General features: G+C 46.3%; 1 long non-coding RNA gene across 1 annotated transcript; it reads left to right on the forward strand.

Annotated features, from left to right (window-relative positions):
* Positions 1-1,199: 1,199 nt before the first annotated feature.
* Positions 1,200-14,257, forward strand: LOC133353036 (uncharacterized). The gene is made up of 3 exons (XR_009756323.1): positions 1,200-1,448; positions 2,436-2,506; positions 11,470-14,257. It is a non-coding gene; the product is annotated as an uncharacterized LOC133353036 (long non-coding RNA).
* The last annotated feature ends 174 nt before the right edge of the window (positions 14,258-14,431 follow it).

Genomic DNA, 14,431 nt, shown 5'->3' on the forward strand with positions numbered 1-14,431 from the left:
CACAGACACGCGCAGGCGTGGTTCGCATCTGCAATCCAGTAAACATGACACAATATATGTCGCGATATGAGGGAAATGTAGAAAAAAACATTGAGATGTACGTCAGATGAGAGTGGAGAGATGCAGACAAGATAGAAACGACACGTAATTAATTTGAGCTGATATTTGATGTACCCGCCCCACCAATCCATTTCATTCCATGCATCTGGTGCACCTTTAGCTGTTTGGTGCCCTGTACTTCTAGATTTGAAGCTTTCGTGACTGCAAGGATTCATACTCTTAGGTTTTTTCGGTAAAGTAACGTAGGTAAAAAAATAATAATAATAAAATAAAATAATAATAAATGAAAATAACTCAATTAAATCACGTTTCGGCAGCAACATAAGCCTCCGTCATCAGGTGTAACTGCTCCAGTAAAATTACTGTAGCTTCCGAAACGTCGTGATTTTATTTAGTTATTTTCATTTATTATATATATTTGTTTTTACCTACGTGACTTTACCGAAAAAACCTAAGAGTATGAATCCTTGCAGTCACGAAAGCTTCAAATCTAGAATGAATGCCCTCTACGGGGAGGAATTTCACCTATCGGCCCTGTACTTGTTGTTGTTGTTGTTTGCTTCCTTCGTTCACGCGTTGCGCCGCCACGGGGTTTGGATATCGCTCGCCACCGTGGCCGGGAATGGAACTCGGCTGCCCTGGTTCGCAGTGCAGTGCTCTAACCACTGCGCCACCGCTCCACGCGCACGCCGTGAGTGAGCGATGCTGCCCCAGCAAGGCGTAGCAGCGTCTCTGCTGGATCGATGGGGGCTATACCGCCTGTCAATTTGCGTCTTGAATTAAGTCCCGTGAGGCCTTTTTTTATTTATTGATATATTTTTTATTGAAAACAGCGGCTATAAATATTTGTAAAAAAATATTTTAAAATGATGATATTTTCGTACAAATATGTTTTTTTTGCATAGTTAGGGTGTTGTTTTATTGGTAGAGCAATGGACTTCATGAGGTCAAGAGGCAATATCCCAGCAAGGGTCATTTTGGTTCACTCGCCTCCGAATCCCTCACTACAACAGCAATTGCCTCTGCGGCTACAACCACGGTTACTGCTCCCATGAACTTCCTTCATCGATTCCTCCTCGCGTGTCGCGAGGACTCGCTCTACACAGATTGACCGTTGCGTCTCAACCGCTACACAATTGGCGGTCGAAACAGGTTCGCTCCGTCACAGCAGCCTGTCAAAGCGAGACGGGGTCGGACGAAGGGGTCGGACGAAGGGGGGGGAGGGGGTCGTTGTCTTTGCTCCACGCGTGACACACGGACGGCGTCTGGATCGTTAAGGCAATCACGTCGGAGGTGGCGACGGCGGGGGGCGAAGGGGGGCGACTCTCTCCCCACGTGTTCCCCGCTGTGTAGTGGCCGAGCGGTCAATTATCGCCGCTACCGAACAGGTACGGGCACGTCTGAATCACCGTCAGCCACGTGTGCGTCCCCCATCCCCCGAATCTCCTTTACCCTCCCCCCCACTCTCCCCCCCCCCCCCCCGTTCTATATTTCTAGTTTCAGATATCTCGTGTTGTACACAACGACAGGGAGTGGGGAGGTCGCAGCCTTCGCGTGGCCCACACTTTTGAGTGAGACATCCACATTGAAAACTCGTTTCTCTAGAGCTGCGTTTTGTGTGTCCTCTCTTCCCCCGCATCTCCGATTAGCCGCCGTTGGCTACGTACGGTGCGAAAGAAGTTTCGCATGCCACATATTGTACAGGCATACGCCGAGAAATGAGTTTATGGTTTCAAAAACCGCTATCTTCTCCAGATTTGTGAGGAGGATATTCAGCGCAACAGTGGCGTCACCCGATGCCAGGTTGGCTGCACTTTAGTCGGGAATAACGCTCAGCGCTGTCGTCTATGTACCTACGTTGAACTTCTTTCGCACCGTACGTAGCCAACCGTGCTAATCGGAGGCGCGTCGCTTGCCATTCTCAGATTCTTCCAAAAGGAAACAAACATTTTTGGTTCGTCCGAAATTTGAACCATCCAACTGATATCGACCATTGCCGGAAATCAAACCCAGGTGGCAGGGCTCATCTCACAGTGCGATAACCGATGGGACACGACTTCACCTCCGCAATACGATACGCGCAGAGCATACATTTATCTACTGAGGAATAGCAGAGTGGAAGGAATCGGAAATTTTTTGTTTTTTACATTTTCAAATTCTGTGCTCCGTTCAGTCTGACTTGCCTCACCATCCTGTCGAGAGGTGTCACGTGCAATGCAAGCTACTTTAAATTTCTCCCAGAGCTCCATCATCGCGCTAACGTGTCCATGACCCCTTGCTTGCAGCTAACTATCATGCCTGGATGAATGCAAATGACATAAGGGTGACTTCGCATTACCAAGTGTGTGTGTGTCTCACTCTCTCTTCCCATCCAGCCTTGCAGCAGCATCAGCAGCCTTTCAGCAGCGGCAGCAGCAGCAGCAGTGTTGGCTATCATTTGTTTCTGGTATTCCCATATCACTCCTCCTTGCTTTCACACCTCCTCCACTCCCATCACTCCACATTTCTCTCTCTCGCTCGCTCGCTCTTATTCTCTCTCTCTCGATCCTCCCCTTCCCTTTCTTTTGAACGCGCTCGTTTGCGTTTCTCAATTATTCACCGTCAAACACATATATCTTGTATATATACAAAAATATAAAAAAAATATATATATAAAATATCTATGTGCCAAATAACAGGCGGCGACGTTTGAACCGTCAAATTCGAGTTGAAACGGCCGCACAGCGTGACGGCGGCGGAGACGGCGTCTTTACGGAATGAGGTCGCAGTGTCTTTGCATGTGGTTGTGCGGGAAGCCGGGTTTCATGACAACTCTACTGTAGCTCCATTCATCACCAGTCGGGGCCTTTCTTTTGTATTTAACGACCCAATTGCGCGTTCTTGGGTTTGTTTGCGTTCCATTCCATTGTTCTTTATAGAAACAGACGGCCAGTCAAACGACCGCCGACCCAAGAAAATATTTTCAAAGCCGGCACACCACGTCCAGTATAGATCTCGCTTTGGCTGTGGCTACTACTAGTCACGTACCAACTACTACAGCCTAACAGTGACCCTGAGAATGTTTCTGCACCCGGAACACCACATCCATTACACCTCTCATCATGGCTGTGACTACTGCTTGTCTCTTATATCCACCCGCCTTTGTCCATCCACCCAGCAGTTTTTTGGGTGCAGCACCGATATTTTCAGAAATTAAGTCGTCTGTAGCTACCCTAGGTGATCTTAGCACTGGCAGCCAGCCAGCCAGGCTGCTGTTATGCTGCAGGGCCCATCATTCAAGATGCTCCTTATTCTGCCAAAGAAACGACTCCTCCTGCGCCACGTCCGCGTGAAGAATTCTGCTCCCGCATCTGGGGATGGGCAGGGTGCGGTGACGAGTCAGCGACTGGGGGTGCGGGTGGGTGGAGGGAGGGAAGGGAGAGAGGGAGGCAGGAGCAGAGGGTGATTTGTGATGAGACGCAGCGAGGGAGGGAGCCGGAAGTTCGTTTGATAGTCAAAATAGAGAGCTTACCGCCAACGTAGCGGCCTGCCTGCCTGCGGAACAAAGCGACGGATCTGCATAAATCCGTGCGTTTAATTCCACCGGATTGTCTTCGTAAACCGCCAGTTTTTCACGTTGTGCCATTGTAAGCCATAAATGCGTCAGATTCCCAAACCAATGCAGCGAGTTTGTCTTCATGGAATGCACGACTCGAAAATAAATAAATAAGCATCGCTCTCGTCTCGCAGATGCACGCTCACGAAGCTCCTCTTTTGGGTCCGTATCCCGCCAGTTTGAAGCAGCAGATAATGAGTAAAGACTTTAAAGTAACGCCAGAGTGTGGAATTTTATGTGTATTGCCATCGGGTACGCATTGACGGCCCCGTACCGGTTTTACGATTTTTAACACTCGGTAAACGGTCCGCGACATCTTGAGACGTATTAAGGTTCGTTTAGCGACTTTGAAAAAAAAATAAACTTTATTCACATTTTTGGACGCACGATTCATTCCCCGCATCAAACGCTGCGCCCGGAAGTTACACAATCGTACGTATAGTTGATTTCAACGTCTGTTGTCTTACAGGGGTTGGCTACGTTTTTGTATCTTCTGTAAATGCGTGGTGGGAAGGAGGGAGGGGAGGAAAGGCGAGGGAGTTAAGCGGCTAATTCATGATGTGAAGGAGTTTCAGCATCTTGAACTTGGTTTTTATTCCGTCTTCAGCACGACACGTCACAATATCAGAGGATCACTCCGTTCAGGGGTCTGCCAAACCTCCCTATCGCCTCCTTCCTTCTACCCCCTCCTCCGTCCTTTCTGGAACTTTCCCTGCCTCTCCACCAAACCGCTTCCTTCCTCCTAACGATCTCCCAATCGACCGCTCATTTCCATTTTGGATTTGCCCCGAACATTTTTCAAATAACCGCGATGACCAATTCGACGTCAATGTTTCTCCGCCTTCAAATCCCCATTGTGATGTCATCTACGTCGCCTCCCCCCACCCCCGCCGAATAGGGTTCACCTCGTGGCATCCCTTACATGTGGAACGGGGGTGAGCTTGATCATGTCCCTCGAGGAGTGTCTCGTGTGCCTGGCGCCAGGGTCTCGAGCGCAATGTTCTTCACAAATGTTCAGAGGTGGTGGGGGTCGAGGCTGCTCTGTCACCGATGAGACATTATCAGTGTGTGTGAGGGCTGCCACACATTTGAACCCATTATGATGATGGTGGGGGGAGGGGGGTGTTGTCACATTTGTGTATCGCCAGGGGCCAGTGACCCACGGGTCTTCCAATGAAGAACACTGATCTCAGGGGTTGGCTACACCACCTGGGGGGGACCCTGCCAAGGACGCAATATTCCTCCAGAATACATCTTTAAAACAACAAAAAATCCTCCTTTTGTCGCCTAGATCCGTGGTTCAATCAAATAAAACAAATCACTGATATGAGCAGCCACACGGGTCCTCCTGATAGGTCCAGTGAACACGCCACGGGTAGGCCAATCGTGAGGCGATAAACAAAACGGGTGCGGTAGTAGATGCGTTCCAAAAAAGGGGCGCACAAAGCGAAACTGCACACGGAGATAGCTGCCTACCGAGTAGCGCAAACAGTACACAGACACAGTACACACACACACAGTACACACACACATTATACACACACAGACACACAGTACACACACACCGTACACACACATTATACACACACACATTACACACACACACCGTACACACACATTACACACATATTACACACACACAGTACACACACCGTACACACACATTACACACACACAGTACACACATATTACACACACACAGTACACACACACCGTGCACACACACATTACATACACAATACACACACAGTAAACAAACACAGCACGCACACAGTAAACACAGCACACACGTAGTAAACACAGCGCCCGCACAGTACACAGTAAACACAGTACACCCACAGTACACACACAACGTTGTCCCACGTCCGACCGCATAGCCGCGTGTGAGTGAATTAAAACCGCATAGAGCCAATTTTGCGTTGAAATATACAGCGCGGAATCGCACAAAACGAGGGAAACACTGCACGTGTTGTGTGGAAACAACAGGGTTGATGGCTGCACAGATGTGTCTGCTTATTGATGTCGAGCAATTGATTCCGACGGTACGGACAGATACGTCCATCGAGCCGCGCGTGTAAGTTTCGAAATTATTTCGGTTAATCGAAATGGGTCCACGTGACCACGATCGGGGACACCGAGTTAGTTGTCCGCTAAATTCACCGCCGCAAACGTTGCAACAGCAGATAATTCCACGTGGCATCGAAACCGTGGCTCGGATTCGCCTGGTTGGGTGGATTGCGTGGGACACACGATTAAACCTCTTAAAATTCTACTTACAAACACTCGGCGCTGAATAATTCTCTTTAATTTAGTCGAGGAGATTAAACTGAGACACGGATCCGAGGAGGAGAGAAATATAAACGAAAGCGGCCTCTCACTTCTCCGCGGATCTTAGGAGTCGAAAAGCAGTTAATGAGCTCGTGTTTTGGTCACAGTGACACACGGGGGGGGGGGGGGGGTGGGCTGGCAGCCAGCGCTTAATCTAGCTAAGCATGTATTTCCAGGCCCCGACAACACACACAGCAGGTTCTCATTTCAGCCTGAGGTGACCCACGGGAGACCCCTCATTTAGATACAGACACTGATTGATGCTTCGAGGTGGGGGGCGCAGGGCGGGGGGAAATCAGGAATCGAGAGCGGATTCTTGGAGGCTTGTCTACGTTGTGTATTCGCCATGACCCCGATGCGCACAAAGTCAAAGGTCCCCCCCCCAACCCACTCACCCACCCCCAATAATAGTTTCACAGATTGTGAAGGGCAAGGGCTGTTAGTGAGCCCATTTGAAGGCCGGCACGGTAGTAATTGTATTGCGATTGTGCAATACGAATGTGCAGGGTTATTGCACAATCACATTCGCGGTGCGTTGATTCGGTGGTGATGCTTTGGTGGTGGTGGTGACGATGGTTGTGATTTTGGCGGTGGCGTGGTTGATTATGGTTGTGGCCAGGACTTCATTTCTCAACTGAAGATTGTCCGGGTAACAAGTAATCACGGCCACAGTGGGAGGGGAGGTAAATTGGACGTGGTGTGCCGAGGTGTGGACATATTATCTGGATCGTCAATTCCGGAAGAAGTCCTGTCTGATATTGAACCCTGTTTGTGAGCATGCTGATGATGTCGTTGGTGGGTGTTTGATAGTAGTGGTGATTATTTTAGCAATTCTGTTTACCGTAAGCAAATGACGAAATAACATCGGGCAACCGTGCAACGCAACTGCAGGTTGTCCTTCCGTGTTTTAATTAGACGCCCTTGGAAGCCGAGCTGCCCTTGAAAAAGGGCTGTATAGCCTAATGGGCTCTACTTGGGAAATAAACTTACGATTTTGACGAGTTGGGAGTCCAGTTGACCATGGGAGTCCAGTTGACCATGGGAGTCCAGTTGACCATGGGAGTACAGTTTACCATGGGAGTTCAGTTTACCATGGGAGTTCAGTTTACCATGAGAGTCCAGTTTACCATGGGAGTTCAGTTTACCATGGGAGTTCAGTTCACCATGGAAGTCTAGTTTACCATGAGAGTCCAGTTTACGATGGGAGTCTAGTTTACCATGGGAGATCAGTTTACCATGGGAGTCCAGTTTACCATGGGAGTTCAGAGTCCAGTTTACCATGGGAGTTCAGTTTACCATGGGAGTTCAGTTTACCAATGAAGTTCAGTTTACCATGGGAGTTCAGTTTACCATGGGAGTTCAGTTCACCATGGAAGTCTAGTTTACCATGAGAGTCCAGTTTACCATGGGAGTCCAGTTTACGATGGGAGTCTAGTTTACCATGGGAGATCAGTTTACCATGGGAGTCCAGTTTACCATGGGAGTTCAGAGTCCAGTTTACCATGGGAGTTCAGTTTACCATGGGAGTTCAGTTTACCAATGAAGTTCAGTTTACCATGGGAGTTCAGTTTACCATGGGAGTTCAGTTTACCAATGAAGTTCAGTTTACCATGGGAGTTCAGTTTACCATGGGAGTTCAGTTTACCAATGAAGTTCAGTTTACCATAGGTAGAGGTAGGTAACTTGCGGCTCCGTAGCCGCACGCAGCTCTTTAATGACTGCTGCGTGACGTTCTTGATGAATGACAACCACCGTCTCGTATTCTCATTGCGGCTCTTGACATATTTGGTGGGTTTTTTTTTTACGGGAGTCCAATAAAAGAGACATTTTTTTGTTATCTTGTCTGCCGACCCCTGTGCCAATTCTAACACAGGATGCCAATGTCCAGACTGCTCGAGACAGACCCAGACAGGAGGGCAACCGTAGCCTCGCCACGCTGTGCGGGCTACCGGCGGTACTTTGACCATACTTCACCACGCTGGTCAGTTGATGAGGGCGGGGAGCATCGATGTGAACGCATAGAACAGTGGCCTTGCTCCACCGCCCTCTGCTGTCCATCAGGTATGGTGGTCAAACCCATTCAAGCATTATCCAGGCTCAAACCCCGCTTAGCTTCCGCTTCTGCGTCTACATTTTGGTCGAACGAAGTAGTGGGAAACTGGTATTGTGAAAATCGTCAAATCGCGAAACAGGATATCGTATCGTATCGCGGCCAACTTTATAAGTCGAGTGCCTTCGAAGGGCGTCCGATCTTCAGGCGGAGAGCGCCGCCGCGTGGCGAGAGAGCGAACATTGCACACAAGAAGTCTACATTGTATTTCGATTTAAAGCTTTCGTGACTGCAGGGATTCATCTTCTTGGTTCTTTCGGTAAAGTCACGTAGAAGGGAAATAATAAAATAATAAAATTAAACCTAATAAAATAATTCTCACGACGTTTCGGCCACAACGCAATCAGCCGTCCTCAGGTGAAGAACAGTCAGACGCTGTCTTTCCGACAGACCTGTTCTTCACCTGAATTATTTTATTATGTTTTATTTTTATTATTTTATTATTTCTCTTCTACGTGGCTTTACCGAAAGAACCAAGAAGAACTCTACATTGGTTCATAACACTATGGCCTTAAACTAAAAAGTATTTAATGTGGGCGACGTTTCGGGCAACGGCCTTTCTTCATAGCACAAGTATACTGCATCCGTTTTGATCGACCACGTGTTATGAAAGAGGGGCCATTTGGTCTAAACGGCGCCTATTGTATATTTTGTTCCATTGAAGGCAGTGATGTTGATGTATCCGTTGAATTTGTTCTTGTTCGTTGTGCTCGTGCACCACCGCCGACACAGAAGCAGGCTCACCAACAACTCATTTCATTTATACTGCAGAAATATAAGAGAATGGTACCGCATTAGAACATTAAGCCAGCACCATCAGCTAAGATCAATTCCACTGCCCGATGGAGGCTTCCCCAAGGCGTCACCACTTCGCATAGTTTCTGCGACGCAACAATCTACATAACGCGTGTCCACGAGCTGAATTCATCACTCCATCTCCTCCGCAGACTCCTCTTAAATGCGTTTCATTCTACGGCTGCTGTCTCTTGTCGCCAAGAATAGATTAACACGGTTGGCTACGTACGGTGCGAAAAAAATTCAACATATCATTGCAGCATGAAACCATAAAACACGGAATTGTGAAGTCACAGGGGCAGGATATTGCAACAATGGAAGCTCCGTTGAAAGTAGTGAGTGTCTTTACAAATAAATCTGAGATATTTGAATGAAAATGTATTCATATTCAGGCAAGTAACTTTTATCAACTTTCCAAATCATAATGGGTTCTCTTCAACTATAAAGCCACCCAATTTTCAGTCCAATTCCCGGCCATGGCTAGCGTCGGTGGCAAGCGACATCTGAACTGTTCCCTGTGGCTCCCTCCCTTCACCAACTCGCACGGACCAGCGTGGTGAAGTATGGTCGAACAACCGTCTTGACCACCAAACAGCACGGCATGGGGAGGGCTTCATCCACCAATGGATTGGTAAAGGGCTGTCGGTGGTTATTATCATATTATTACGTATTTATATAGGCGGGTGCTTTAGTCACTGGCTGCCCCAAGGAGGAGGTGTGGAAGGTGTGACCATAGCAACTGCAGCAGTAGCAGCAGCAGCACGTCTGATGGCAAATCAGGACACTCCATTACATGGCCAAAGCCACCACGCCCAGCCACTCCACAGCCCAGTTTAGTCACTCACGGAAATGTACAGTGCAGAAGGACTCTTGACCCGAGGCACCGGTCATACCAAAGTGCTGACCTCTTGTATGTATGTTGTATTGTATGTAGCCAAGCGTGCTCATCCGAGGTGTGGGGGAAGGACAACAATCTAACACACATAAAGCATCTCTCCAAACCGAACCATGCACTGCATATGAACTACATAAATAGAGATGCATTACACATGAGCGTACACTATTTTGGTCCTCCCATCAGCCTTGTGAGACTTTTTGAGATCGATTTAAGTCATTATCGTCACCATCAGCAGCCACGATCAATTTCACTGCCGGATGAAGGGCGACCCAGACGTTGCCACCACCTCCACTCTCACGAATCCTGCGAAGGAAACATCCACCCAGCGTCAGCACACGAGACATTCCTGTGTTCTATCTCCACCTAACAAACAAAAACCCCGTTAAATATCGTGTAGGACATCACGTGAACCACTAGGTTTGTGATCATTGTTTTTTTACCCTTTTATCTGGCAACAAAACTGACACCTTTTTTACAAGGAGTCATGTTTGCATTGACCACAATACCTGCGGTCGGAATGCAAACAAAAAACACAACTGTGATAATGTATGCACCAGAGGTGGGACAAAGTCATTGTTATGCAAGTCCAAGTCGAGTCTCAAGTCATCAAATTCATGACTCGAGTCTGACTCGAGTCCAAGTCACATGACTCGAGTCCACACCTCAGAGGTGGGACAAAGTCATTGTTATGCAAGTCCAAGTCGAGTCTCAAGTCATCAAATTCATGACTCGAGTCTGACTCGAGTCCAAGTCACATGACTCGAGTCCACACCTCTGGTATGCACTGTCCTTGAAATTGATTGGTCCACACCCGAGACAGCTTTCCTTAGAGCCTAGTCTCACATGGTGTTGGACCAGATGACGCCAAAAGGCGCACAACTCAAAGACAATGCACCATCAGAGTATGAGAGCTCGGGGTAAGCATTTACACCACTGGAACCTCCTTTGCTAGTAGCAAAATATGATTTAAAAAAAATATATAAACATGACTCCTTGTAAAAAGGTGTCAGTTTTGTTGCCAGATAAAAGGGTAAAAAAACAATAATCATATTTTGCTACTGGCAAAGGAGGTTCCAATGGTGTGAACACTAGGTTTGTGGCAAGCGTGTTTTGATTAACCAGGTGAGAACTCAAGAGACCACCAGGATATCCTCAGCTATAAGAGAGACCCTGGGTCACCAAAATTACAAAATCAAACAAAGTATAATTACAATAATATAAAGCGCGGCCAAATGAGCTTCTACTCCATCAGCCTATGAATGTTTAGTCCATCTGTCAATTAAATGTTAGTCCATCAACCTATTATCTTTTCAGACTGGTATTATTCAGCAGAATGTACATAGACAGTATATACATTAAAAAAATCAAATAAAGTATCACGTGTGGTAGACCTGCACCGATTCCCACTACCACCACAGCTCACCGGAGCAGTGTGATAAATATTAACGATTCAGTCACGATTTAAGAATGTCTTATTTTTAAGATATAGTTTTTCCCGTTTGGTTTGCTCTGTTAGCCTAAATGTAACAGCATACAATTAGAATAACAGTTCTAAATTTTTTACACTTCAGAATTAAGGCTTTCTCTCACCATGTCTGTCAATGAGGATTGATTGACCATACTTCAGAATCTGAATATGTATACTGAATGAATTAGATGAGCTATAAAGATGTTTTTTCACAGATGTCCAGTTGGGGCGGATCAAGCTGGCGAGTGTGGGTTGGTGAAGGAAGACGCTTGGTAGGGAGCCCCATGACCAGTTCGGACATCACTCGTCACTGATGTTCGCGATTGGCGAGAATCATAGCCAGGTCACCGGATTATTATTTTACTACAACCATTTGTCATTCCATTGTTGGATGAAAGCTTCCCCGTGCCATGTCGATAATGGGAGTTTTTTTTTTTTGACCCAAACTTCATCACGCCGGTCAGTAAGGCAGAGGTCGCAAACGGGTTTTGATTCCTTACCCGTACCCGGCCGCACCAGGGTCGCAAACGAGTACCCGTACCCGGCCGTACCCGTACGGGTATCGGGTACCTGATTGCGACCTCTGGGATGAAGCCATGTTGCAGGCGCGGGTGGGTTGATTCTAGGAACTTGAATTGTGAGAAGAGACAAGACGTTGGGAAATGAGCGACAAACAGTTACTCACCAGTGACTCACGGTCTACCCGTACCCGTACCCGGCCGCACCGGGTACGGGTACGGGTATCGGGTACCCGGTTGCGACCTCTGCAGTAAGGGTTGCTGAAAGGGCTGGGAGCCCAGAACCGGTTCAATTTAACCGTGGACGTGAATGGAACTCAGTTCGTCGGGTTTACAGCACAGTGGACATCAATGGACCGTGAGGGATGGCGATGCTTTTAGGTTCTAGATTTGAAGCTTTCGTGACTGCAAGGATTCATATTCTTAGGTTTTTTCGGTAAAGTCACGTAGGGTAAAAAAGTAAAATTAATAAAAGTAAAAAAAATTTCAGATAAAAAATTCAAATTAATAAAAGTAAAATAATAATATTTTTTATTTTACTTTTATTCATTTTAAATGTTTACCTACGTGACTTTACCGAAAAAACCTAAGAATATGCTTTTAGGTGGCCGTCGGTTCATGGAAGGCCAGCAGCGGCTTGATGATGAGCGATGAGGAAGTGTCTCAATGTTTGAAACACGTGCGACCAGTCGAGAGATGACTTCAACGCTGGCGAGTCCGGAATGTGAGCCCCACCAGTTTCCTGCTCCCAATTCCCTCCTCCTGTCCCCCTCCGCTTGCCTCCCTCCGGCAGAACAATTGCAGGATGTGTGCAAATTGAAATGTACAACTGCTGATTGTGCTCCGTTGAATATGGAATATTCACGTGTGCATTAGGTACGTTTTGTCATGCACATTTGAAACATTTCCCTCATGCTGAGAGACGTAAACGTTTTGGTTTTACATTTGTGAAGTGGCTACTCACCAGATTCCCTTGCCAGTTTTAAACCGGTTACGATTGGTCAGTGTCAGTTGAACATTAAAATATCTGCCAAACATTTTTTGTGATTTTCTTTTTTACCAGTGATGTCCGTTCATGGTGTATTTACGGGACTAGATTTGAAGCTTTCGTGACTGCAAGGATTCATACTCTTAGGTCTTTCGGTAAAGTCACGTCGGTAAAAAAATAAATAGTTAAAGATACAGCAATCGTGCTGTGACGGTTCCACCTGAAGACGGAAGCTTGTGTTGCCTCCGAAACGTCGTGATTTTTATTTTATTTCTATTATTTCTTCTATAATTTTTAGTTATTAATCTGTTATTATTTATTTATTTTATCTACGTGACTTTACCGAAAACACCTAAGAGTATTTACGGGACTGTCTGAACCAGTGCTATCCTTCAGGGTGCCATGGTGGCGTGGAGGTGTTACCCGCCTCGCCTGTTACACAGGAGGTCGGAGGTTCCAGCCTCCTGGGACAAAATCACCAGCTTAGTTTGCATGTTCTCTCTCCCCATGGTAGCCGCGTCGATTTTTGTTTCACCGGTTTCCCCTCCGAGTTTCACCAGAACCATTTATAAAAATGTGTTTAGATTATTTGGCTTCGACTCTCACTTCCCACGTGTGATGATGATGATGATATAAGTCACTTCGATGAGCCAGGAGACCAGGTCGACTGAAAAAGAGCTTAGAGCTCAGTGGGCTTCACCTGGTATGTAAAATAGTTTTCATGTAATAAAAAAAAACAGGTTTTACATCATCTTAATTTCAATGTTTAAATAAACATATAGAATATAGATGTGTATACATCTTTTTTTTTACCAACGTAACTTTACCGAAAAAACCTAAGAATATGAATCCTTGCAGTCACGAAAGCTTCAAATCTAGAATGTGTATACAGCTTTAAAAAAGTTATACTTTTATCATGAATAGCAATTGCCGTGTCTGTTAACAGCATTAGTTAATTCATTTTTTTTATTTCGGTTCGAATTTATTTTGTCCTCAACTTGGCATTGTTTGAAGCTATGGTTACTAGGTGACGATAATAAAAATGCCTACAGTGTGTACGAAGCAAGTTTTATGCAGGTCATAAAAGAGGGACTGTATCCCAGAATGTCAATAGCTTCTCGACTGCTTCGATTTCAAACAGTATCCAGTCAATTCCCATAAATTCGACAATAAACTGAAGGGACTGCATTAGCAGTGATTGACAGGCACAACTCAAAAGCACACTCAACAAAGCTGCAAAATAACAGCGCAATATATAGCTGGATGACGTTTCAAGTAACGTCCCTTCTTCGGAGCAGAGAGAGAGAAAGAGAGCCCCCATAGATATATTGACCGATTTGTGGTGGCAGATCGCACCTCACGCTGAGTCTCGGGAAACGTGAAGATTTTGTTGTTTTTTCTTGGATGTTTCTGTTGCGCGACGTCACTTTGAGATGTTCTTTGTTCATGTGTTTGTTTGTTACGGTTGCACCCGAGTCAAGAGCCTCATGGCTCACAGGGCTCTACCTAATAAATGAAACTGAAAAAAAAACTGGGACATTTTGAGCAAGATTTTCGGAATTCAACACGTTATTTGGTAATGCCGCTACATTGGCAGTGGCGCACATTCACCAATAACAATTCCTCGAAGAAATGTTTTTATATAATAGGCGACGTTTCGGACAATGTCCC

Source organism: Lethenteron reissneri, chromosome 42, assembly GCF_015708825.2.
Source record: "Lethenteron reissneri isolate LAM-NWPU_2019-01 chromosome 42, ASM1570882v1, whole genome shotgun sequence".
Classification (NCBI taxonomy): Eukaryota; Metazoa; Chordata; class Hyperoartia; order Petromyzontiformes; family Petromyzontidae; genus Lethenteron; species Lethenteron reissneri.